The sequence below is a fragment of the Ambystoma mexicanum genome, chromosome 6p, assembly GCF_040938575.1.
Source record: "Ambystoma mexicanum isolate Mex_15411 chromosome 6p, UKY_AmexF1_1, whole genome shotgun sequence".
In the NCBI taxonomy this organism is placed as follows: Eukaryota; Metazoa; Chordata; class Amphibia; order Caudata; family Ambystomatidae; genus Ambystoma; species Ambystoma mexicanum.
In genome coordinates, this window is record NC_090935.1 from 1,177,137,786 (window position 1) to 1,177,160,905 (window position 23,120).

The following is a 23,120-nucleotide window of genomic DNA, read 5'->3' on the forward strand; positions in this document are numbered from 1 at the left end:
GATTTGGAACGAAAGGAATCTCAGCTTCGACTATATTGTTTAGGGGGAGAAGGTCCTGTATAAATCTCCACAACCACCTTTTGATTTCCTCATGGGGTACACAGCCGTGTTACATGATGAATCTTATGGCACTAATATGCCCTGCTTCATTAAAGCGGAAATGGTCTCAAATATTCCTTCATCCATCTCTCTGGACATGGGATATTGCTTTGCTCATGGTAAAAGGGCTCCAGGTTTTAGTTTAATTTTAACTGCACCTATACATTTTATTAGACCCACATCATATGGTCCATAACATCTCTGGCACTTTCTCAAAGCCTTCCATTCCCTGAAGTATTTCTATATTCTTTACTTTGATCCAATAAGCTAGACTTATAAAAACACTAGTTCATCATTAGAGTAGTCATCACTAAACAGTTATTTGTCTGTCAAATCGGTCAGCTTCTATCCTTCACTGAGGGCTATCACTGTCCTTCATCCTCTTACTTCACCATCTGTCCCATGAAGCATCACCCTTTCTTCTATGACCACTGCTGCTTCTAACTCTAAGTGGATAATCTGCCCTTCATCATCATCCAAGGGAATCTCTTGTCTAAACATACATTAATCAGGTATTCCCAATATTTTGCTTATAAATCTGGGAACCATGATAGTAAAATAGTGGCTCCATACAGAATTACCCCTGGATCTAAAGGAACTCCCTGTAAGGCCTTCTGGTCTGTAAAGGCCAATATAAACTGTCCCACATTCATGTAGTCTATCCCTAGAGTAGAGCATACTATTGCTTCATCAGTAAAAGATATTGGGCCTCATTACGAGTCCGGCGGTAACCCTTTGGTCCTACCGTCAGGTTGCCGCCAGACTCGTAAAATGTTACCGGCACCTGACTTCCCGGTGCCACCTGGAGATTCCAAGTACGGTGGGCCGGGAAGTCAGGCAGTGGTGAATTGGAAGTCCCCATTCCCATAGAGATCCATAGGACTCTATGGGAGTGGGGACACCGAAGCACCGGCACCATTGTTAACAGTGCCGACGCTTACATGAACAGTCTGTCGACCATGGCAGCTGTGCCAGGCAGGGTCTGACCTGTCGGGCACAGAGGCCACGGCAGACAGACATGTAGTTTGCCAGTGCCAGTGAGCTTACCTTGTTTACGGACCGGCAAACTTGTAATGAGGCCCATTGTCATTTTAAGCTTTGTCATCAGGTCACGTACTAATATGTTAACTGGCATATGCCTAGAATGTAATAATGGCATTGACATATCGTCTTCTCCTATAGTGATTGGCAAGTCATCTGTAAAAGGAACTAAACTCATTGCCCCAGAGAATCCCTGAGCATTCATGACAGTACCTGACATTGAGTGTTTTCCTTCACGGACACAAGAACGAGTGGCTCCAGTGTCTACTAAAAATTTAAAATGTCTTGCCTCCTATTGTTACCCTGACCCTTGGTTCCTCTTGGGAGTCTGGTGTCATTGATAGTACTGAGCGCATCTGGTTTCTATGTGGGCTGTCCTATTGTGGATATAAATTCATCCCTGTACGTGTGAAAGGATTTTCTTCTATCACACTCACACTTCCCAATTTGGATGCGGGTGCTTGTTGAGCTACTGGAGTCATGTTCCATTGTGGTACCATAGCCTGCTGTGTCTGAACTGTAGTTGTACCTGTTGGGTCTGCATGGGTACTTGTTCTGGTTGCCCTTGCAATGCTTGCAATTGCAGCAACACTGTCTGCATTTGTTGGGGTTGTGGCACACATGTATGAGCCTGTGTGTGATCTTAGGCATAATATTCCTGTGGTTCTGTAGTATACTGTGGAGCATAACCCATGACCCCTCTGGGAGATTGCAATTCTGGTGCATGCCTCCTCTATTCTTCCACAAATCCAACATGCAGCTGTCCACCATTAAATCCTCCTCTTCCCTGAGGGTTTTGAAATCCACCTCATCCTCCTCCATCTAGACCCATTCCGTCTTCTCCAAATATTGTACCCACTCTGATCTGTGGGATACCCTGCAGTATTTTGCTGCCCTGACTGCATCTCATGCATATCCTGCTTGCTTTCAAATATCGTCAGCTCTCTCCACTATGATAACTGCTAGTAAACCTTTTACGTCACCTGCAGCTACCATCATTCCTGATGTTATTCTCTGTAACTCATAAATCCATTTTCACATACCAGAAGTCAAACTCTGCAATTTACATCTTAAATTGACATTATCCATCTGTGGCCACGGTACATATTGTGGCCGTCCTACCCCTTCTCCAATAATGGGAATTGTGAAAATCCTGGTCCATAATAATGCTTGCCTACACTCCTCGTCTTCCAGAGGGGGTTAGCCTTGTCCATTTTTCTCCTGCCTGGCAATAATCTTAATCTGTTTACATATGGTGGGGTATATCCCCTGTACTGCGCGATCGTGCTTGTGGTCACTCAGTTTATGGTGTTGGTTCTAGTGGGTTTTTTTTAAGGTCCTTTAATCCTGACCATGTTACACCTTTTTCTACTCTTGATTCTTTTGAAAACCTGAATCCGCCATCTCTTTGTGCCCTCTCATTCTCCTCCTTTTCCTAGTCTGACATCATCATGCCCCAACACATGTGGCTGTTGTCCTTCTCTGCATCATCAAAATCTAATGTATTTAAAGACAATGGGTCTCATTACAAGGTTGACGGTAGGAAAATTACTGGGGTATTATGATCCCGGCAGACCCGGTAATTGCCCATTCCTGGGCGCCGGAATATATTCTTCCCCATTCCCATTTGAGCCCAATAGGGCCCAGATGGGAATGGGGAAGCCGTGAATGGTGCCGGTGCATCCGACATGCTCTGCTCGCGGGTGCCGGTATGCCCGCCAGGTCTGACCTGGCGGGCGAAAAGGCACGTGCGAGCAAAACTTGTAGTTTGCCGGTCCGGTAGTAACAGTGCAGGTAGTTTACCAGCGCTGTTAATACCGGACCAGCAAACTTGTAATGAGGCCCAATGTTCTGTACTCGTCTGTTATGATGTCATCTGATCTACCTTCAGTTCCCCTTATTAGGAATCCTTCTATTGTGTTTTATGCCCATCTTTAGCCCTTATTAGCCTGTATAAATTCTGAAGCCTTTGCAATATGTCTTATGTATCCTGCCCATCAGCCCATGCTGATCTCAGCCTGCAAGTCCCTACTTGGCGGTTCTGACCCTCTTTCTTCCTCCAATCGTTCTCATGCATCAATTGAAGCTATGCTCCTATGGCATACATATTCTATTTCATCATCGTTTAATCACCTAGTCCTGTTCATTTCTTCTTCTCTTCTCCTTATCTCCCTCAATGTATCTTCCTATCGCCTTCTTTGCAACCTACGTGCTTTCATTCTTTGGGCTTCTATCTCTTCTCGTTTCTTCTCTTCTAATCTCTCCTTCTCTTTCCTTGCCTCATATCTTCTTTGTTCTTCCCTTCGCTTGCATTTATTTATCCCTCTCTTCCTTATATGCACTTTCTTCTTCCCTTTCTTTCTTTTCCCACTCTTCTCCCTCCTCTCTTTCTCAAACCCCATCAATTCCCTTATCATCTCGCTTAAGTAATAGTTGTCCTCCCATCCATTCATTCTGTCCTATTGTTATCCCCTTAGTTTTATTCTCTATATCTTTTTGTTTCCCTGTTTCTGTATCCCCATTTGTCTGTCTTGTATGTCCTTTCTCTCATCACGCTCTTTACTTTCATTGCATTTTGATATTTCTTTGCATTCTCTGCTTTTGCTCTCTTCCGCACTATCCTCGCTGCTATAAGCGGGGGATAGGGGGTGCATACATTGCATTAACATACCCTGCCACTGCTTTTAATTCCTTTAATGGGTAAAATCCTTTCTCCTGTGTATCTTCCCTTTTATCTTCAGGAGGCGAAAGGGGAGCCAAAGTCGTTTTATCCTCACTTTTATGCTGATTGAGCATCCACTCCCTCTCGGCTGGATCTTCTTTCTCACACTGATACATCTTCCATAATTCTAAAATGTCCAGCATTTTCTAACTTTTTTCCCTATATGTCATCATATGCCGCAGTATGTTTTTTGACAGCGACCCCTCCTGAAGCCATGTCATGAGTGTCTTATTAGTCGTGCCTCCGACCCATTCCAAAAGATTTTTCCTTAGTGTATCTCAGCAATGTCGAACACAGATGTAAAAGATCAGTGTTCCCAATGATGACGGCTGGTTTCAATCATCAATACTCACCGTTCTTTTGTTTTATTATTTATTTGATCAAATATACCACAATGGTCAACTGGCGCAGGCACCATGAATCACTGTTTATTATCCCCAAATGGAAAACTTTTAACTGCTCACTTTTTTATTTAAAAATCCATTCAATGATATTCTGTTTGCTCCTTTGTTTGCACTTTCTATCAAGTTGTATTATCTTATTCTTTGATTACTAGTCTCTTTTTTATTTATATATTAATTTCCTTGATCCAAATGTTCACCAATCTCTTTAATTTTGTACTATCGTTTTATATTTATTATTCTAAACACAACAACAAAAGATTCATATTGACATTTTTATAACACCACACATGCACTCTTTCAATTTTACTGTGCATGCCTTCCTTTACTATCTCAGTAAATGTATCCCTTCTCTGTTTCACTCCATTTTGGAGTTTGATACACACTCTTCTGCGGGCCTTGCCTCAGAAATCCTTAACATCCCTATTTGGAGTCTTTACTTTAGTGCATACATTTCTGTCCCCTTGAACCAGGAAACGAGGTATCTACTTCTTCTCTTTACAATCTCCCCAAAACTCCTGTTAACTTTTATACACAATCCCTCACCCTATTTATGCCACCTTTGTTGTTCTACTTAAATCCGTGACTCAGCTCGAGGCCTTCGGCATCGACTCTCCCTCAACCGACCAGTTCACCTTCCATCCACGGGGCACCTGCGGGGACCAGACAGGAATTTCATCAAAGGGGGACCTGCCAACCAAATCTTCTTGCACATGACTTGGCGCGCTGATCTCCACAGGAAGCTCTGTGGTCTTCTGGCTAATGGTGGGAGCAGGCAAGTGTCCGAGGGTCTGTCCTAGGTCGATTAGACCTTAACCATCCGCACCGCTACCAAAATCTGCTCTAGCACCTTGACACGTTTTTTTGCTAGATGGAATTACAAATAATAATCTCAGACCAAATAATCGGACAGAATCAAGGAATATGGGAAAGTACTACTTTATTTTCATTTAAAGCAGGAAGAATTTACAGGCATCAGACTCTGCAATTTACAATTGTAAAATAAATGAAATTGTGATAACAATTGGGATTTATTATTATGTGTAGGAGTTTGTAACATTCGAATATTTGATAAATGCTATGAGAGGTGGCACATACCCTTACGTATATACATTTTATTTGTATTCACTGCATGATAAATGCAGGGTAATGATGGACCTGGCTCTGATGTATACCAATGGGTCAAAATAATGGGTATCAAGTATATGTATTTTTCAAATTTGCTCTTATAGACTAGATTTGGGCGTGTTGGTTTTCTTTGATAGGTTGATGACCTGTTTACATGCATTTATAATTGAGTTTTCTTTGTTACCCTTTGTTTTTCTTTATGTGACTATGATGTGACAATTGTATCCTTTTTCAATATTTACTTTTGTGTTCAATCAAATGCACTGCTATTTCTTTTTATCTTACTGGACTTTGTAAACATACAAAAAATCTGTGATCTGTTATCCCTTCCCCACTGCCCTTGGGTTTTGCCTGATTGGATTGCAATGTACACCTAAAAGCCAAAACAAACTAACAAAAGCAAAAAATGCAACATGTTTTGCTATTTGTGTGTAATGTATGTTTGTAACAACTCATAACCATTTCAGGAGTGATATCTTGTGGATAATATCCTGGAAGAAGACCTGTGGTCGAAACACGTGTCGGCTGCATTAATTACATTAAATCTGATCACAAAACCATATGTGCAATTGTGCAGTGTGGTTGTGTTATCTCTTGTACTATATTTCTTCTTGGCTTCCTTGGGCAAAGGATCCAGCCTCACTCAACTACCCACAGCAGCTACACTTTGTTATAATTTTCGTCTTGAAATTAACAGATACTCAAATTCCTATAAAGTGGCCATTGACCCGAAAAGTGCTTAGGGTTCCAGTCTTTTTCCCTGTAAGGTTTTGTTCACTACTACGGTCTACACCTGTGATGTTGGCGCTTGACGCACTGCACCCCAGCTGACAACGAAGCTCTTTTCTGCTCCCAGCACTAAATTCACATCCGTCCAAGGAAAGAGGTTTGCCTCCGAGTGCACTCCAAGAAGGTGGAGACAGAAGCTTCTGCACGCTAACCAATGATGTGCTGGTCTTGCCATTCATCTAGAATTAAATTGGTCTGCCATAGGAAAATTAGCCCTTATGAAGCCTTAATCTGGGTATTTAAACTTTATTGTGGACTTGCTTTCCCCTAAGTGAGGCATGATGAGATCATGCACTTAATGCTAGATGTTTCATTAATGTAGAAGGACCCCAGGAGTATAAATAATTAAACAACATCTGAACTAAAGACTGCATTCAATTTATGGGCATTACTGAACATTGTCTACAGAAGTCAGAGAAGTTGTTTATCTGGAGTGGATCGCCTTGATAAAAAGAATTCTGTGAGACTTATCTCAACTGGTTATACACTTCTACTGTTCACAACTATATCTAAAATTTCACTTAGTAATCTTACCATTGGCAATGCTGGCTAACGCATGGAATCCTGTATCGTCCAAACAGTGTCCGTATTGCTCTCATTTCAATGTGACTGTACATTTCTTTTTATTTTGCATCTCTTTAATGTAGAAATCTGTTGTCCTCTTTGACCAATCACAGCATACATCATTCACGGGATATATAGAGACTGTAGCAATCCCCTCCAGGTTACAGCCCTGTGCCCTGTACGCCCCCCTAGGTGCGAGTGATATCTATTTTCACCCTGGGGTTAGTCTGAGTTGCGAATAGTTTTATTATTATTATTTTAACAGGGGACAGCTTCACTCGTATTGTGCAAGCCCAAACTCCCATAAAAAAGATGCCTGGCACCATAGTAAATAGAAAAGGTAGTCAATTTTCTAATTCTGTTACGGCTGTGGCTGCGTGTCAGACGGGCTGCCGTGACAGGAGAACAATGGTCCGGGCCGGCAGGTAAATAGAGAGGGACGTAGGGTGTGGGGGAAGGGTGCTCAATGTCTTGGACGGCTGGTTGGGAGGGTGTGGGTGTGGAGAGACAGGTAGGGGATCCCTTTTGCCACCCTGCAATCAAGATGGCGGCACTCTGGGAAGGAGCATGGGTGAAGCACTTTGTGTTCTCGCCCATGCCTCTAGACACCCGACTGGCTCAGCGACCTTCCCCAACTGCCAACATGCAAATCCTCATCCATCGAAGATATGTTTTTTGATGTGGCTCTTTATCTCAGGAAAGCGTGGACTTGAAGATCTAAATTTTGGAAAGTATCTATTTAAAATCTATTTCCCGTTGAGATATGATTTTATGATTACTCAGGTCTTTAAGGGTCAAGTAATAGAATACACTTTTGCATGTATAATGCTGTATTTTATTAAATATTTTGTAGGCTTCCGTATAATAAGCGTTATTCGTGCTGATGTGAAATTATGGATTTGTGTTAATGTCTTTGTTAATATGTGTGGCTTTAGGAATAATGTATAAACTTGGAGCTTAACTCAATATGTTTAGGGAGTTACATTTTTATCGGGAATGGTATTCTTTTCATTGTTGTATTATGTGTTGAGCTTTTATGACAATGGGCCTCATTACGAGAGCACCGGTAAGCAGTTAACGGCACCGCCAAGGATGCCGGTGCCGTTAACCCCTTACCGGCGCGTTCCGAGGTCCCTTAGCGGGTCCCACTAAGGCCGGCTGGTAAAACCAGCCGTTCTTAGCGGGAGCCGCTAAGGGACCATGGAGCTAATAAAGGGCCCACTATTACGGGCCCCTTATTAGCTCCCTCCCCATTCCTATTGAGTATATGGGGGCTTGAATGGGAATGGGGAAGGGTATTTTGCATGGGGATTTACCAGGTCCTCCAAGGTTGGAATGAGGACCCCATTCAAAGATGGTCCCCATTCAAAGAACCCGGACACGACTTTGGAGGTAGCCATGGTACTCATAGCACCATGGCTACCTCCAAACTCGTAATGATCCCCAATGTATGTTTAAATAAAGCATCAATCAATATTGGGCTAAGAAAGCATACCTGAACTCCTGCAGATTTTAAGAAATAGACATGAACATACTGGTGTAATGACTAACACCCACGAAGGGCTCATAACAGTCCTGAAACAACTGTGGCTTCATTATGAGTTCAGTGGGGTGGACAAAAATGGTGTTAATCCAGTGGGAACAGAGTTGCCACTGCATTACCGCCATATTACCACACCACCGAACTATGGATTTTTAGGTAAGGTGGTAATTCTTCTGCCTTACAGCCCAAAAGCGTCAAAATCAGTGGAATTACTGTCTGCGGTAATTCCGCCGAAATCCCCATGGAGTCCTATGGACTCCAATACTTGAGTATACTTGCACACTCTCCTGACCACCTCCCAGCACCCACCCACAGGCTTGACCTATGTGGGTAGCTTGGTATGGCATGGCTAGCCCACCCAACTGCATATCTCGGCACACGTATTCTATTCTTTCTGACAATTTTTCATACATTGGACTCGGCTCCCTTGAGGGCGTTCACCCCCACAAGCGCATTGAAGCCATACAAAGCCATACAAATGGGATAAAGGCACTTCATGCATGACAAATTACTACTACTACTACTACTACTAACACCGCCTACCACCACTTGTAATCTGGCGGCAATTCCATCCGACCCAGTGTCGGTAACAGTAAATCCGTTTGGTGGTATTTTGGAGGATTTACCATCGAAATACCACTGACCGTGTAAACAGGGCATATTTGTACAAAGGTTAAGGACTATAGGATACACTCATTTCAATGTTACTCTCTCAAGTCAAGCGGAGAGACGAATATCCCCTAGGAATGTAAAATCTCTGCATGTATCAAGCATTTATTGAAGAGGAAAGTTTTATTAACAAGGGCCTTTGCCCTTTTTGACCATGACGACATTGCTTACAAGATTCATGGCTGAGAGTATGAGGAGCAATCCAATGCCTGTATATTTCCTGATCTGCCCTTCTGTGTTCCTCCCTGGAAACGGCCAGCATTGCTGTCATTTGCTTTTGCGGAGTAAAAGACCTAGATCTTTTGAAGGATCCATTAGTTGGTTAGCCAAAATTCTGTTCCCACGCGCCCAATTATTGAATTCTACCTCCCACCTCACCTTTACTAATCGGGGTTTGTCCCAAGCTCCTCAAGAGGAAATCTAATGGCATGCCAGTCAAGAAGCCTGGATAGAAACACATTGTTTTGGACATTCCCTATAGAATGTATGGTGTACATCACTTGCTGCTTCATGAAAATTGCATCAATTAAATGTCATCATCATTCTGAGAACACACAGTGTAAAGCCTAGTCGGAGTGACTCAGTCCTGTTGGTCTGAGCCTTCCCTCCCACATTAAGTGCAGAAATGGAAACAATTGTATGGACACTGAACTTTTCACTTTTATTTTCTCTTGTGAGAGGTTTCCTGGCAAAGTATGACAAAGGGCACTTAACTGTTACTCACAAGGCATAGTTTGCTGTTGTCTCATAGTTGACATCATTAACCTTCTCAGAAACAGGTGGTACACTTATCATGCTATAAAATGCACTGATGTCATAGAATAATATTCTCTGTTAATGGAGATCCCTATTGGCATCACAAAGAAATAACCTTAGGAGCACCGTAACCAATTTCCCAAACATTGGGGGCTCTTCTAATCTGGAGCAGCTATTTATTGATCATCCTTTCTACATGGACACATTTGTGGAATACCTGAATGGCAAAGGAAAGAAACACTCAAGGTCTAAGAACCCAGGAGCAATTAAAAAGAATACATTGTTTTCATATATGATATGATATGTCATTTATAACACGCCTGTACACAAGCGTACAAGCGCTTTTGATTCATGTCAGTTCCCTTCCACTTCTAAGCACTGTAATAATGGGTGTTATTGTTTATTCAACTTGAGGGTGCTCAGTGTATCAACCTCAGATGGATGAAATGGTGAGCCGGCCATGTGGCAATTCTAACCCTCGCCCTGTAGGCTGAACGCAGACATCTGGGGAGAGTTATTAACCTAGCGAGGGAGTTTACCAGAATATCCTAAACTGGGGCATCAGTGTGTGAAGTCTCATTGAGTGATTGTGATGAGTTTTTTGGCCTCATTTGAGCAGTTGTTGTAACGTTCCATTTCAATGAATGGAAGCTACAAAATAGCAGAACCAATTTCAAAATGCAATTCTGAACGGAGGGATAGGTGCAGCAACAATGGTATGTGCAGAGTGAACCCGTCAATTGTGTATACTTGTAGAATTCTTTTTATCTACAAGAGTTCGATCGCTGCTCAGTAGCAGGACAGTGACATACTGCTTTTATGGATTTCTCAAGTCCTAATTCATACCCATCACATCAAACAATTGAATAAACTTACGGTCTGTATATTTAAAACTCCTGCCCGTCAATCCCCCGACATCCTTATGGATCATTATAGGTAAAAAATCAGAGTTGCTGTGTGTTCACAATGACCTCACTAAGGTGGGCCCAAAATGCCCATTCGAGGGTAGGCATCAAAAACTGTAAACACGGATAAAAGAACGCTAAGTAATGAGAACTACTGGTAACCAATTAGGGCACTGTCCGTTCCCTGTCTTCCTCGTCACTGTCCTCCATTAAATGAGAATGTAGAAGAAATGCCAAAAACTCTTCTTGAGATAGAAACATGCACCCTGTAGTATTTGCGCTAACAAAACGCCACATTATTTGATGTTATTCCGTTGCTAAAACATGCAACATCAAACACATACATGCATCCAATACTGCTGATCTATGTTTGGTGTGTCGCTGGTTGCTGAATTGCAGCTATTTTGCATACAGTGGACGACCCAGCCTCAAGAATTCGGACGCAAACAAGGCCATTCTCTTTGTAGCTGTGCCCTGAAAAGAGGATGGATGTGTCCCTTACGTTACTTAAAATCACATTTCACATTTTAGATTTCAGTCCTCTGAGTTAATATTAAAGTCAAAGGCATTTTACCTTGGGCTGCAGCAACAAAGGGAACAACATTTCTACCAGACAAACCAATTGTCCGAAAACACTCGCTGACTGAAACACACTGGGTCACTTTCACCTTGCTAAACCATTCCCCTTGCCTCTGTATTCCAACTCCCCAAATTCACACCATCAAACTACAACCCTAATGTTCTATTCTGAAGGAAGCCACAGTATTATAGTCTAGGACAGTACTCTCTAGTTGTACAATGCTACATTGCTTGTCAGCTTTGTTGTTTCTATATAACACCCAATACATGCATGCATACTGTGATGAATCAGAGGAACTGATTCCCATCCCTTCTCCCCAAGAGGAACTCTCCCTCTTTGAGGCCAGGGAGGTGAGCCTGCGACACAAGAGCCTACCTAGCGGTCTGTGCAAATGGCACCTCACTGGGAAAGACTCCCCTTAGGGGACAAGGCTCCCGTTCCTGTGAGGAATTCCCTAAGCTCCGCAGACTAGTAGCATACATCTGACTAATATCTACAAAGACTGATGTGCCATATACCTGTTTGGCTAAAGGTAATGTTGGAACATACCAGCCTGAAGAGGGAAATGAGAATATCTCTTTAAGAGAAAACACATACTTAACTGTGATTAGTGGAGGATGCTGGAAAAGGAGAGAGTATCCTATGCCAGGGAAGCCCCCTGATGTGAGCACGCTTGGACGAGGTAGACCAAAGAGTAGTGAAGTGGGAGAATGGAAGACCAGGCTCCCGTCCTTCACCTCTCGCGCTTGGCCTAGAGGATCACGGCCCAGACACCCGCCGCGAGAAGAGTTTGTCCATTTACCAGACGATCAGGTACCCTGGTACAGGAACATACGGATGTGTCCATCTGCCTGCCCAACAGCCCGCACTGGCCATGCCGACACCTGCGGTTCGGATCAGCTAGACTAAAATCCACACGTCGTTAGAGATGCCATGACGACCTAGACAACGGGAAGCACTTCTGTACAAGTATACACACTGAACATTTCCACACCAATCTACACGAAGAACATACTCAGTGCTCTGACGTAGGCGACAGGCATATTCACGGACGTGCATCTTTATTATTTTTACATAGGCTTTCAGAATGCAGAAACGCAAGACGCATCATGAACTCATCTATAACGCTTGCTCACGCTTCTCTTGAAACCCATTACCACCATAGAGGTATAATGGAAACACGATACTGGTCATGGAAATATATGCTATTATAACCTAAAAGCACCTATGCACCAAACGGACTAATTATGCACCAGGCCCAAGTAGGCCTCAACCAAGAGCTCCCGTGGACATTAACAAAGCACGAGTCAGGTTGCTGATCCTGCAGAAAGAGCCCGGTGGAGCAACCAGCCAAGGCCGTAATGTTGCAAACTCACATTCCAAGAACAAATCATCAAAGGCACGATGTTGCAACCTCGCACTCCGCGCCCCAACGATAAAGTCACGCCGGCAAATTAAACCAGACGCGCAGTAGAAAAAGCAATATTAATTGTGCAGAATTCTGCCTCTTTCACGGTCCCTCCCCACGTGACCAAGCCGAACCTGACGAGATGCCAAAGCCCAGGAGAAAAAAGGCGTCTGGGTCCCTCGCTACGAGACACAGGCCGATACACTTGAAAGGCTCAATGGACATCTGCTACAGTGGGAGCGGTCAGCCTTCCACCTATGAATAAATCCTCACATTGTCTGCACGTACCCATATTGAAACATTGTTGCAATCACAGGTACACCGAGAGCTGGGAACAACGGTGGTCCCAGGCTGGGAAGCTCACGGGTGCACCAATCAGAACATGGGGCTCTTATCTCAGACGTCAGTAATATTAGCCAATCCTCAGGAGTCTTCATGTAACAATTCTTATGTATCTAATTGTAGGGACAACCCAGATATACCACCTGACTACACCTTGTCCACTAATATCATTCTCTATATGTGTACTATACTAACCCTACCACTCGAGCAACCAATTAAGAGTGGCGATAGGTTTTTTGTTAACTTTCTGAAGTGACGCAAGTAGCGCGTCATAATGCAGTAAAAAGGGCCTGCGAGCCCCACGATTGTGTGTGTGTCAGGACGAACGCGTACGCTCCTTGACCCATCCCTGCCGTTTTGTATAAATAAACAGCAGAGTCACCTTGCTCCTTGTGTGTGTCTCATACTCTATCTCATCTGGGATATACGGGAGGAGTTGGGGCCTCCCTGCCCGGAGGTCTGCGGACGGCCCGGCCGACCCCGGCAGAATTTCCCCCCGACAAGTTGGAGGCACTGCTGAGATCTGTTTAAGATCGACTTTTATTTTTAATTTTTCCAGGCACTCCCGTTGCGAGGAGGCCCGGCGGCGCGGCCCCCTCTGCCGTTGCCCCCTTCTGAGGACTACAGGACCATCGCGGAGCTGCGAGAGGACCGGACAGCGCAATCCGGATATTGGCCCTCGGGAGCCGGTTGAGAAGTATCCCGCCCGCGGTCGGCGAGTGTCCAGACGTGGTCCAGACGAGGGGAGGTGGCGAGCCGCTTGGAGGGGTGCACGCAGTCGAGCGGCCCTGCATCGAGAGAACTTGGTGAGCATGACACGCACAACAAGCAATGCGAAATTGTGAGGGAGGGGGAGGAAGTAAATAAGGGAGGAGGGAGGTGTTGTACAGATGCGCGGCGAAGGTTTAACAACTTAGTGTTGCTAATGGAATGAATGGTAGCGAAACGAGTGCGAGAGCAATCGGCTACGTCACGAGGAAGAGGGGGGCGGAGCACGAAAACATCACATGCGGCCGCTCGTAAGACACTGATTGGCCTAAGTCGCGACTACGTGTGAGGGTGGGTGTGTGTGGTTTCCTACGATTTGACATTTATTGATCAATGAGTAGATGAGGTTCCCTATTGTTCGAGCAAGAAACTCGATAGGTAGATGACGTTTCCCTGTGGGCGGTAGCTAGTTACATAGTTGCCCAAAATGGAAGATAATTGGCTGGTTAAGCCCTCCTGTTGAGGGGCGTATCACACGCGAGGCGACGCAGTGTGCGCAGTCCGGTTATATTATTGATGAGATTACCTTGTTCCAGGAGAGACAGGAAGACAGCTGTAGGGTTAGCGGGGTAGATTGCAAGTGTATTTTGAACTTAAAGAACATAACAAGAATGTACCAGTAGCTCGAAGAAATCGGTGATGTCACCAGTAGGGATTTAATAGGATATCGCGAGCACAAGGAACTTTGGGTTTGAGAGTGGTGGGGAAGAGGAACATGATAAAGGAGCTGATACGGAGATAAACTATAAACCAGTGGATCGAAAGAGGAGAAGGGGAAAGGGGCGTGGCTGCGCACGGAGAACGCCGGCCACGGCAAGTGTAAAAGGGGGAGGAGAACGGAGAAACAGGACGACTGTATAAGATCGTCGTAAGGGGTACGCAGCCGCAGGGGGCTGCGTGCGCTTCGGCCGCAGGGGGCCGTAGGGGAAGGAATATAATATAACATCATATTTATTATTATTGCATAATTTGTCAAAGGATTGTCGTAAGTCCCCACACTTGCGGGGCGAGGTAAGCAATACAAGGTTGTATATTGTAAACTGCTAGTAAGGGGAAGGGTAACAAGGGGAGTGCAACTATGTCATACGGGAGAGGGTCGGGAGGGTGGGGGAGCACCCTCACTACCCCACTACAACACATATGCACCACACTGCCACCACATAGGGAGAAGTTAATTAAGTACAGCATAGAGTGGACCCAGGGGACAGACAACAAAATGTTAACACCATGGCCGCCTAATTGTAGTTTCGATCCATATGCCCAACATTCACTACTAAACCATCTGCACAATACATACAAGGGGAGGAAGTTGGCAAGCCATGTGGAGGTGTTTAACTTATGGAGGATGTTCCAGGGGTCTCGACCAGGACCAAATGGAATGTTCACTATGGGGGAAACACCGGAAGAAAAGGAGATTAAGAAGGAAGGAACGGATATGGAAAAGGAGTGCGAAAGCACAAAGAATACGGGGAACGAAAGACAGGGAGGAGAAAAGATTGATAAATCAGACGACATAAAAAAGGAACCGAGCAATGAGATACCCATAACACCGGGAGTGAAAACGGAGGGAGGAGGGTTGTACCCTTTAAGAGAATTAGGAGAAATAGAAGGACAGTTCAGGGCGGCTGAAGGATACTCAAACCCGGCATACAGCCCTCCACCATATGTGGCTCATGGGAAGATACCAATGGGGGAAGGGAGGATTAGAGAAGAGCAGACTGTAGAGATAGGAAACGATGAGTGGGTAGCTGCACAGATATTATTGAAATTACGAGGCTCACTAACTGGAGAAGAAAGGGAGGCGGTAAAGAGAACAAACGAGGATAGTGCAAGAGAGAGTGAAATGAGGGGAGAGGAGCTACTACGGCAGAAGGAAGAGATTTTGGAGGAAAGATTAGCAAAACTAAGGGATGAGCAGAATGAACTGATCAAACAACTTGAGCGGGAGGAAAGAGAGAGAGTGAGGAAAAGGAAAGAAGGTAAGGACGAATTGGAAAAATTAAGGGAACGGAGTGATGAGCAAAAGAGAGAAGCTGAAAGGGTAAAAGCAGCAGCAGATAGGGTATCAAGAGTAGTGCTGAGAGAGAAGAAGAAGGAAGAAGAAGAAAAGGAGAAGGAAATGGAAATATGGAGGAGGAGGATAATATCCGAGACAGCTAAGAAATATGAAGAGGGGAAGGTAATAGAGAGTATAGTAGAAAGAGAAAGGGTGAAATGGGAAAGGAAGAAAGAGGATGAAAGGATATTGGAACAGATGAGCAACGAAGTAATGGAGGAATTGAAAAGGAAAAGGGAGGAAAATAGTAGGGAAATGGAGGAGAGAAATGAAGGAGGAAGAGAAGGGAGGAGTAGGGAGAGTGAAAGATGGGGAGATGTATATAAAAGTAGGGAGGTAGCAACAACATCAGCACTAGGGGGAACAGTTGGTAACAATGAAAGGGGAGAAAGAGACCTAATAGATTTAAAAACAGTAACAATAAAAGGAAAAAAGGCAGAGTGGGGGGTGCCATTTATGAATGATTTTTGCAGTGAGGAGGAAGGAGGAGTGGAGAAGGATGGAAGAAAGAGTGAAAGGGAAAGCTTAGATAAACTATACCTCACTAGAACAAACATAGATTCGCCCTGGATGAGTAGAAGATGGGAGGAGCTGGAGAGAAGTAAGGAGGAAGTGAAAAGAATAGGGGAAACACAAACCAATGAAACCACGCCACCCACATCCCCATCCCCATCACGCCCTCCCACGTCACACCCTACATGTTCAACCACCGCACGCTCTCTGCACAGAATAAAGCTCGCGCCCTTCATGAATGAACTTACACCTTATGCATGTCGGCTTAGGGACCTCCCTAGTCGCAGGCAAGACAGACAAATAAACATACCCATATTGAACACAGGAAATGATGAAAAAAGGGGAAAGGAAGAAGAGGGAGGTAGGAGCAGAGGTAGTAAGGAAGAATTTGAAGTAGTAAAAGAAACGGGGGAAGAAGAGGGGTGTGAAGACTCAATATTATGGAGCGTAAAGGGTGACACAAGACAGAATTTAATGCCACTGCTGGAGAGAGGAGGGGTTAGACCACAGTATGTACCTTGGAAACATACGGATAAGGAAAATATAAAATGTAGGCTCCCATCACTAAGTGGAGGTGCGGGTAAGTGGATATATGAAATGGAAAAACACACCGCAGGACAGAAACTAGCAGTAGGAGATGTGAAGGGCCTGTTAATATCAATATTAGGGGATAGAGCGGATGACATTTGGAAAAGAGCGGGATTCCATGGGGTAACAATAACGAACACATCGCATGATGGGGCACCATTTGCAAACTGCAGACATGCGCTATGGCAGGCACTGAGAGTGCAGTACCCAGACACATCAGACATAGGAGCCATTACTTCCCGTAAGATGGGTGAAAATGAGGATCCTGTTGATTATATCCAGGATATTCAAGAGAAGTGGCGCATGGAAACTAGAGAACAATGGGACAAAACACCAGCCATATTTTATCATATACTAGTACAAGGGCTCCCAGAAGGAGTTCAGAAACAACTAAAGAAAGTAGTGGGGATGGAAGCAAAACCATGGCCAGAAATACAACTGACTATAGTACATCACTGCAGGACATGGCAAGGAAAAATGAAACAAAAGGAGGAGGACAGGAAAACAGAAGAGGCCAAATTAGTACAGAAAAAACTTACTAAATACACAATGGAAGGGGCACTAATAACTACGCCCACACCAATGGCCCAAAGCCCAACGCAAGTAGTGGCTGCACAAGATCCCGCTCAAATAGCGCCTCCACAAGGTGTAATACAGCAAGTGCCGCCTCTGCAATTACACGCACCAAACATGGGAGGAGGGTACCCAATGCAAGGAACTGGGTATTATAGTTATAACAGAGGGAGAGGAGGGTTTATGAGGGGGAGAGGATATGGATATAATACCCAACAACAGGCTGGGGGACTTAGAAATGACTACCCCACAGGGCAACCCGTATACCAGGACAACACAGGGAGCTTCCCATGGCAAAGCAGGGAACCACCCGTGTGTTGGAGCTGCGGACTATTAGGACACATGTCACGTACATGTAGGGTCAGGCCAGGAACACCAGCATGGAATGAACAAACACAACCTAGGACCTCACAAGAACAGCAGGGCATACAACAACAGCAGATGTCACAACAAGGGAGTGACCAACAACAACAAACACGACAGCCACAAACCTATTCACTGCCACAACAACAAATAACACAGCAACTGACGCCGCCACAACAACAAGTGGCGTTAATACAACCACCACCCCAAACTCAACAAACACAATTGGGTGGGGTGACGGTGTTGGGACACATCCCTTACACAGGGAACGGCCAATCATTGTACCCCCAATAGGTCAGCCCACAGACGGCCTTGGTGTGTCCCATCCTGTCAGTAACACCTAATAGTGCGGAGGAACCACGCATAGAGGTAACGATAGGTGACAAAAAATTATCATTCCTTGTTGACACCGGGGCAACCCGGTCTTGCATAAGGGAAGGTAAATTTAAGATGTCAGGCGAAGCCATGAACACCCAAGGATTTTCTGGGGCTAAAGGGTTGGTTCCATTTACTGATAACGTTCCCTTATCTATTGGAGATTATGATCTGTCAGTCCCACTTTTGTATTATAGTGCCTCACCAGTAAATATACTGGGGAGAGACATAATGAACAGGTTGAATATGACGATCTCCTTTACAGAGGATGGCATAATTTGCTCTACTCCAGGGATTAACATGCTCGCAGCACGACAGATTTTGCAAGCATACTGTGGACAGATAGCGATTAGGGCGGAGCCAGTAGATGGCGAGCTATTTCAGTATGGCACAGACATGGCATTTGCATGGATGCCAGGGATAGAAGGGAAAATATGGAGGAGGCCAGCAGCCTATCTGTTCCGACCAGAAACACCAGTTAATGAACTGGAAGGGAAGGTGTTTGTAATGGACATTGAGAGCATTATTGCAACAGCTGATTATGTTGCTGTGCACGCCCAAGATAAAGAAGGGAGAGCATGGAGGGCAGTGATAGCACTAGCAGAAGGATGTAGGCTGACCCAGGTGTCAGATGAAGAGCTGTTTTCAGAAGAAAAGGAGGAAGGTGAAATGGTGTTCATGATGAGTGTAGAAATATGGCTAAGAGTGGCTCACAAACAAGTAGCACAGAAAATTGCAATGGCACTTGAGGCACCCGCAGGCACCCCAGTCCCATTTTTTAAGGAAGATATGTCAAAGGTGCCCAAATCATTATGGACTGTTAGCCCTTATGACGTGGGATGTATAAAAAGCATAGGGGGTGTAAGGATAAAATTGAAAAAAGGTGCCATACTACCAAGAGTGAAACAGTACCCATTGTCAAAAGAGGCAGATGAGGGCATATATGAAACCATAACGGCCCTTATAAACAATGGCATATTGGTCCCCTCAGAATCACCATGTAACACAGCTGTGTACCCGGTGCGCAAGGCTAAAGGGGGGTCTTGGCGCTTCATACAGGACCTCAGACCCTTGAACAACATAGTAGAAGCAGAGTATCCAGTAACAGCAAACCCGGCCACAATATTGTGTGGCATTCCAGCAGAGGCATCACGATTTACAGTGATTGACCTTAAAAATGCTTTTTTCTCAATACCATTACACCCAGACTCACAAGATTTGACAAGCTTCACTTACCGAAATACAAAGTGGAAACATACCAGATTACCACAGGGGTATTGTGAATCACCCTCAATTTTCAATAGAGTAATACAGATGGATTTGGGTAACGTTGAGGTGGAAAGCACAGTGTTACAGTATGTGGATGACATAATAATTTGCAGTACAAACGAAAGTAAATGTAGAGAGGACTCCTTAAAAATGTTGACGATACTGGCTGAAAAGGGGTACAAGGTAGACATGGAAAAGATACAATACTGTCAGGAACAGGTACTTTACATTGGCCAACTGATATCCCAGCATGGAAGAAGGATTGCACCACAGAGAGCACAGGCCATCTCAAGCACTCCCGTGCCACAGACTGTGAGAGAACTGCAGCAATTTCTGGGGCTGTGCAACTACTGTAGAGCATGGGTATTTGATTACAGCTCATACATAGGACCACTGCTTGAGGGTTTGAAGGAAGCAAATAAAGGGGAGAAAAAGTTGGGGTGGACTATGGAAATGAGGGAGGCATTTGACAAATTGAAAGACGCGATATCAACTGCTCCAGTACTGGCATCCCCAGACTATGAGCGGCGCTTTTTTATATTTTCACATTGCGACTCAGCAGTGATGAAAGCAGTGTTGGCCCAAAAAACTAGCATGGGCTATAAACCAGTAGCATTTTACAGCGGTCACTTAGATCCTATAATGTTAGGCCACTTCCCTTGTGAACAAGGTCTTGCTGCAGCTGCTTTTGCAGTAGAAAAAGCATCAGCAATAACTATGGGGTGTCCAACTACACTATTTGTGGAACATGCACTATTTGCGATATTGAATAAACCTAAGTCCACACTAACGACACAGAGGGCATCAGGTTATGAGATTATTTTGTCTAAAGCTGAACTAGCAATTGTTAGATGTAGCACGGTTAACCCTGCAAGGTTCCTAGCAGAAGTAATTGAAGAGGGAGATTACGCCCACGACTGCACCCAAATAACTGAAATGTACTCATGTACTAGGAAAGTTGAAGAAAACACACTAGAGGGAGGTGAGCTTTTGTTTATTGATGGGTCATCAACTATTGATCAAGGAGATGGGATACGAAGGACTGGGGCAGCAGTAGTAAAAATGATGGAGGCGCCGGTGTGTGTGGCTATGAAGTGTGTACAATTACCACAGCATTACTCTGCTCAAGCCGCGGAACTAGTTGCACTAATATTGGCATTAAAGGAAAGTTTTAATAAAAGAGTAACTATATATTCCGACAGTGCATATGTTACATCCACTGTCCACTCAGGGCTATCAAAATGGAGAAGAAGAGGGTTTAGGAGAGCTGATGGCACTCCAGTACAACATGCCCTCTTGTTGGCTGAACTAATTGAAGTAATAAACGACCCCCAAGAACTAGCCCTAGTAAAATGCACCGCACACACCAATGGAGAAGACTACGTCTCAAAAGGAAATGCAGCAGCAGACGCACATGCGAAATATGCTGCATATTTTGGTGAGATATGGAACCCCACAGACTCACAGAGAGGGAGAGGGAGGGGAATAGCTAGGGAGATGTTAATAAGAGAAGGGTACACCCATCTCCCAGCCACACAGATTATGGAGCTACAAGCGGCTGCACCAATGGCCGAAAAAGAAGTATGGGTGAAAAGAGGATGCACAATGTCACCAACCGACGCACTATGGCGCCAGGGTGGCACTGGGAAAGTTGTAATACCGTTGGCACTGTTAAATACCGCCCTGAGCCATTTACATCACCCTGCCCATACAGGCAAGGAAATAATCGCAGAACGAATTAGAGAAGATTGGTTTTGTCCCGAGTTAACCTCTCATGTGTCAAATTTTATCAGCAATTGCCTCACATGTCAACAGTTTACGGCCGGTCATACTTTAAAAGTGATAAGAGGTACCATACCCCGGCCAGAAGGACCTTTTCGGCACCTTCACATTGACTATGTTGATTTGATCAACATATGTCAAGGTAATAGGTATATGATTGTAGTAGTATGCCCATTTTCTAGGTGGATTGAAGCAGGGCCCTGTTCACACCCTGATGCGTTTAGAGCAGCCAAATTCATAGTAAGGGAGGTCTTCCCCAGGTGGGGAGTGTGCGAGGTGTTAAGATCAGACAACGGCCCACATTTCGCAAAACGAAATGTTCCAGCATATCACATCCCTGCTGAACATTAAACACAAATTTGCATGTGCATACCACCCACAGGCTAATGGTGTATGTGAACGCCTGAATGGCTTATTGAAGGAGGCAATTGCTAAAATACAACAAACAACAAAGAAAAGTTGGTTGTATTGCCTTCCGTTAGCATTGTTTGAACTTAGAAATAGGCCAGGGTCCGACCACCACCTCACCCCTCACGAAGTGGTTACTGGACGTCAAATGCGCCTTCCCCTAACACCAACGTCAAGGGCATTCACCGACCACGAAAGTTCAGCGAGTGTGTTAGGTGATGAAATGTATCAATATGTGTCTTCTTTGATTACTAGTGTCGTGTTTGTGTCTCAACAGCTCGAGCGCACACGGGGCGGGTCTACCAGCAATCAAGAAAAAGACGAAAGTACAGAATTGGGAAAGGAGAACTCGTGCAAACTTGCCAAAGGTGACCACGTACTACTTCGCAATTTCAATAGAAAGTGGAACGAGAAGAGGTTCACTGGCCCCCATCTGGTGGAGGACGTATCAACAAGAGCAGTAAAACTAAAGGATAAGCGTGCCTGGAACCACCTACATGACGTAAAGATCTACAAACTGCAGACCCGCCCCAGCGCCAACGACAGGTCCATTGGAAGGACAGTAACAACATCCCCGTCAGCGGAAGAAAGTTTCATCACAGACAACGACCCAATTGTTCCCTCGGAGACGATAACTGACGAAGAAAGGGGTGATCCCCATACTGCCCACCCTATGGTCACACGCTCAAAGAGTAAAAATACTTCCGCCATCTGAGCAAAACCCCCCCCCCATTGACTGCTAAGTACACTTGTAACTAAAACTGAAGGACATTGCTTGCACCAATACACATGTAAACACGTGAATGTTCTCTTTTTTCTCTCGCACATACAGGAACTGCGTAATATTGTATTGTTAAGAAAGCTAATTAACAAGTTCAGTGTGCAGGCGTAGATGGTGCTGCCAGACGATAACTACCCAGAAGAATTGTCACACCAATTTGTATACGAAATAAAAAGGCCAACATACTTAAAAAGGAGAAGGGTACGTGTCTACTACACAGCCTTCCTCCTGGCCATAGAAAATCACATGCCCCACCTCCGCCCATACTTGCCGGTCCTAAGAGACCGATCACTTAGAGTAGCGTGGGAGCAGCTCTTCACCTGGGCACTGAATGACTACTTGATAGGGAGAGCTTAAAGGAAACAAAACTAACATTTAATAACGAGCACTTTTGAGAATTTTTAGGCGGGCAACTTTAACGTCACAAGAATACGCTGCCAGGACTGCAGCAAGGTAAGAGCAAAATGCCGGTGAGATTAGCATATGTAATAAAAATAATAGGGATTTTTATGATCACCGGGTTCTTGGCTGCCTCTGTCTGGCAGTACAGCTATGCTATCAATTTTATTGCTGCACCCAAACCTAATATACCCCCGTTCCCTGCTGCAACAGGTGTTACGTCAGGTGGTAATAGTAACATTGCACCCAAGCAAAATAGAGTTAAACGCAGCACATACTCAGACAATAAAGGTATTGA